This window comes from Mustela nigripes, chromosome 1 (assembly GCF_022355385.1).
Source record: "Mustela nigripes isolate SB6536 chromosome 1, MUSNIG.SB6536, whole genome shotgun sequence".
NCBI lineage: Eukaryota > Metazoa > Chordata > Mammalia > Carnivora > Mustelidae > Mustela > Mustela nigripes.
Window position 1 is genome coordinate 38229299 of NC_081557.1, and position 5007 is coordinate 38234305.

The following is a 5007-nucleotide window of genomic DNA, read 5'->3' on the forward strand; positions in this document are numbered from 1 at the left end:
GAGAGAGGTTTGGACCAAAACTATAAATTTGGGAGTCATCTGCATCAAGATGATATGAAAAACCTTGAACATGGGTGTTATCACCAGGGGAGTGTGGACAGAGAAAGAAGAGGTCCAAGGTCTGAGCCCTGGAATATAGTCACACTGAAAATCTGGGGAGAAGAGAACACACTAGCAAGTAAGACTGATACAGAGCAACCCAGGAGATTGAGGAACATAAGACAATCTCATTAAACAAGCTAACAACAACAACAACATTGAAAACAAATGAGAGGAAGGGGAGTCCTGAGTCTAGGTGAGAAAGCACATCAAGGAGAAGGAAGACATCAAGCGTGTCTAATGCTGCTACTGAGTCAAGTAAGATGAAGAGTGAGATTTGGCTGTTGAGTTTGTTTTGGTTTTGTTTTTTTAACGATCTTACTTATTAGATCTTATTACTTATTAGAAAGAGAGCGAGAGTGAGAGAGTATAAGCAGGGGAGAGGGGCAGAGGGAGAGGGAGAAGCAGACTCCATGCTGAGCAGGGCTCAACTCCAGGACCCTGGGATCATGACCAAAGCCAAAGGCAGACTCTTAACCAACTGAAGCACCCAGGTACCCTTGCTCACTGGGTTTGGCCCATGGAAGAACACATGGTCTTGTGTGGAAGAGAGATGTGGGACAAAGCCCCTGTCATGTGGAGAATGCTTGTCAACATGAGGAGACTCAGGTGGTTCAGGGGGGCCCAGCACCTGGGTGGGGAGAGTGAGAGAGAGCAGGAGGAGTGGCGTTAGAGGACAAGTATGGACATCTCATTACTGTAGCGCTGGAAGGAGATGCAAAAAGATGGGGCCATAGCTGGTGGGGGAAATGGGATCAAGAGGAGCCGTTTGTTTGTTCATTTGTTCATCTCTTTGTTAAGATGAAAAAAATCCTGCGCTGTTTTCATACCGATTTGGCACAACTGAAAAGGCTACAATCTTAGACCTGAGGTCAGATCTTCAGTTCCCCTTCTTCTAGTAATGACTCTGTTATGAACTGAATATTGTGTCCCTCCCAGACTGGCATGTAGAAACTCTGTCCCCACTGTGATGGAACTAGGAGGTGGGGCCTTTGGGAAGTGATTCGCATTAGAGGAGGTCCCGAGGGTAGAGCCCTCCATGATCGGGGTCTGTGTTCTTACAAGAGTCCTTAGAGAGCTTGCTTCCTCTCTCTGCTGTCCAGATGGGAAGACACAGTGAGAAGTCAGAAGTCTGCAACCCCGTCGAGGGCTCTCACTGGAACCAGTTCACAGAGACCCCCAGCCTCCCAAACTGCGAGGAAGAAGTTTCTGTTGTTTCAGGACCCCCGTCTGTGGCATTTTGTTACAGCAGCATGAACAGACTAAGACAGACTCTTATGAGGCTTTTCCACTTTCCGAGCTCCTGGAGGGTGAGGACTAAACGTCTTTCCCCAATTCCTGACAACAGATAAATAATAGACATGCCTCACTGTTTATGGAGTAAATGCCTGTGCCTAAAATACTCTGTAACTTTCTTAGGCCTCAGGTCCATCTGTTAAATGAAGGTAATAGCACCAGCATCAGAGGGCTGAATAAAAGAAGGCATACGCCTCGCACAGAAACGGACCTGGTACTTAGTAGATGCTTAGTGAATATGACTTATATTATTAGTTCAGTGCCTTCATTTCACAGAGCAGGCATCTGAGGCCCAGAAAATAGTTGGCTCAAGATGGCACAACAAGTGGCAGAGCTAACAGTCTTCAGATTCACAGACCTTAACTCTTCCCGCATTAACCAGAGGAATCCCCCACAATGCCTGAAGAAATGGATGTGACTGTGTTCAGGTTGGACCAATGGGAAACCCAGATCCTAGGATTTTGTGGCAGCTCTGCAATCCCCCTATGCCTGCATGAACCAACACAGACCTCCCTGACTAATTTTTCAGGATTTTCAGCCAAGGGCGAGCCTCACACAATGTTCTGTATTTTTCTCATAGCTTTTTCTTGTTTTATCAGAATTCTGGTTTAAACGTGTTGGGTGGCAATTCTTGTTCTTCTCTTCATGTCAAGGGACAAAGCTACGCTACATACCTGCTTTGTTCATTAGTAGTCATGATGTAATTATCAACCCAGATAGCTGTTATCATTTGTTTCCAGGAGATAATACAGATGTAGACCCAAAATGTGTTTCTAGGCAATATTAACATAAAATTTAATGACCTTGGAAACAGCCTCTCTCACCATACTTGCAAGAGATGAATAGCGTGTCCTTGCCAGGATGAATGAAGAATGTTTACTTTCGTCAACCTTTATTAGGGGAGTACTATATGCTGCTACGCCTTTAACAAGACAGTAAATCTCTGGCCCAGTTTATAGTCTGTCTTTCATCCAAAGACCTCAAAGTAACTTTGCTAACACTGTGCCATTATTCATCATCCAACTTGCCCGGAGAGGCAAGAAGTAGTTGTTTCAGAGGGAGAAACTGAGGATTCGAGAAGGTTCTATGACTTGACTACTTAGGGTCATGAGCAGGGTCAGAGGAAAGAGCTGGGCACAGAGCCCAGATTCCTGTCTCTCAGACCGAGGACACAGCCTTCCCCCAGAGCTCTCTAAACTTTTTTTTTTTTAATAGAAAATGCAATTTTCTACCTTGATCTATTAAGCAGAAATGAACTGTAAACTCTTCTTCAATCACTTGGAGGGGGGGAAACAAGCTTATTTTTGAAGTTACTTCAAGTCATAAAATGCTTGATTCACTATTCTAAATAATCACACTGAAATAAGTAAATAGCTTTGTAGTCATAATGATAGCTTGGCTTTAAACGGTGCCTGCACTCTGCAAAGCGCCACAGTCCACAGGCTTCTGAAGCCCTTCAGTCGCTGGGGCAGCCCCTCTTAGGGACTTCAGGCGTCCGATCCACCTCTCCTCCCCTTCCCTGCTTCCTCCAGTCACACTCCCTTCCCTCAGGCACCCAGAGCTCTCAAGGTAAGAGGAGCTCCTTGCTTTTGCTGGTTATGAAAAAGAGACTTCCAGGCCCTCAGGAATAGGCTTGGAATTCTGGAATAGAATGGGATTCTCCAAGAGTTTCTTAGTAGGAGTGAGTCTAGAGCCGGTCTTGCTTGGAAGTAAAGGATCAAAGTTAACAAAGACTGATGGGAGTTAGCAGTCCTCTAAAGATCCTTGCCCCTGCCCCCTCCCCCTTATATTTACACTGGGATTTTCTAACTTGTCTGGCCAAGAGAAGGAAAGGCGGTTGAGAACTATCCTTCTCCACCTCTCCCTTAACGTGCTGAGGGACTTTGAAGGTCATACCTTCCAGGTTGCCATGACAGAATCTAAGTGTGTGGCACTGGCTTAGCAGCCAGTCTGGCAATCTATGACACACAGTGGCAGAAACTGAGGGAAGCTGGGCCTGCAGACTTGAAAAGCAGACCACAAGCCAGCCAAATTTAGAAGTGAGAGGCAGGGGCCGGCCAACTTTTGATAAAGACCCAGGTGATGAATATGTTCAGCTTTATAGGCCTTGTGGTTTCTTTTGTAACTACTCAGTGTAGTAGTAACTACCAGTGTAGCATGAAACCAGCCATAGAGAATATGTAAACGAGCGAGCACAGCTATGTTCCAATAAAGCTTTATTTACAAAAACAGGAAGTGTGTTGGATATGGCTTATGTGTGCCAACTCCTGGTCTAAGGAAAAAGTTTGGATAAGAGAATGTTAAGTTTGCGTTGTCTTCGTAACTGAAGTTAAAGAAAGAGGTCAAAAGTTGGGACCTTAACTTGCCATAACATTTAAGTGGGCTAAGAATGCTGTGTGGCCCCCAAAGCCCATCAGGAGGAGGAAGATAAATGAACAAGGAGGAAGCTTCTGGAGAGCAGGGCAGGGGCAGGGATGAGAGAGTTAATAACTGAATAAAACCCTGAAAAGAATGAAGCACAAGCTAGGTGGATCCATGGGGGAGGAACAGAATTACAAGCAAGTACAAAGGCCCTGAGGCAGGAGTGTGCCTCAGACCTTCAAGAAACCACACAGATGTCAGTGCAGCTGAAGCAGAGGAAATGAGGGGTGCAGGGGTGGTAAGAGATGCCATCAGAGAGGGAGAGCAGATGGGCATGGGGATCCTAGAGGATAAATCACAGAGGAACTTAGAGGTAATTTTGAAGATGGTGACTCTTCTCAATGAGTTGGGAAGCCATAGAGGGTGTTGAGAGTGTGAATGGGAACACTCTCTGACTTATGTTTTTGAGTGGATCATTCTGGTTGCTGGGTTAAAAAAAAAAAAAGTGAGGGGCGGCAGGAGTGGGAAGGGTGTAAGCAAGAAAACAGCCAGGGGTCTACTGCAGTTCTCCCAGCAAGGGATCCTTCACTCATTCCCTCCCTCATTCCTTCCTTCCTTCATGGAACCAGCGTTTCTTGGCGACCTCTTGAGAAGACATCACCACAGATAATGTTTCCTGTGTCACACAGATATGGTGAGAGATTTCCCTTAAACAACAATATTGTATTCATGCTATGAGGAAAAAAGGCTAAAAGTGATAATATGTTGTGAGTTCTTTGAGATGTAAATGTTTGAAAGATTATGAGAAAGTTTTTCATTCTTAACCTTTGAGGAAATTTTTTTTAAAGATTTACTTATTTAGGGGCACCTGGGTGGCTCAGTGGGTAAAGCCTCTGCCTTCGGCTCAGGTCATGATCTCAGGGTCCTGGGATCGAGCTCCACATTGGGCTCTCTGCTCAGTGGGGGGCCGGCCCCCCCCACCCGCCTGCCTCTCTGCCTGCTTGTGATCTCTCTCTGTCTCTCTGTCAAATAAATAAATAAAATATTTTTTTTAAAATTTACTTATTTATTTTAGAGAGAGAGAGAGTAGGGGGAGGGGTAGAGGGAGAGGGAGAAAGAGAATCCCAAGCAGATTTCACACCGAATGTGGAGCCTGCTGCAGGGTTCGATCCCATGACCCCAAACCAAGAGTTGGACACTTAACTGACTTGCCACTCAGGTGCCCCACTTTTGAGGAGACTTTTAATAAAA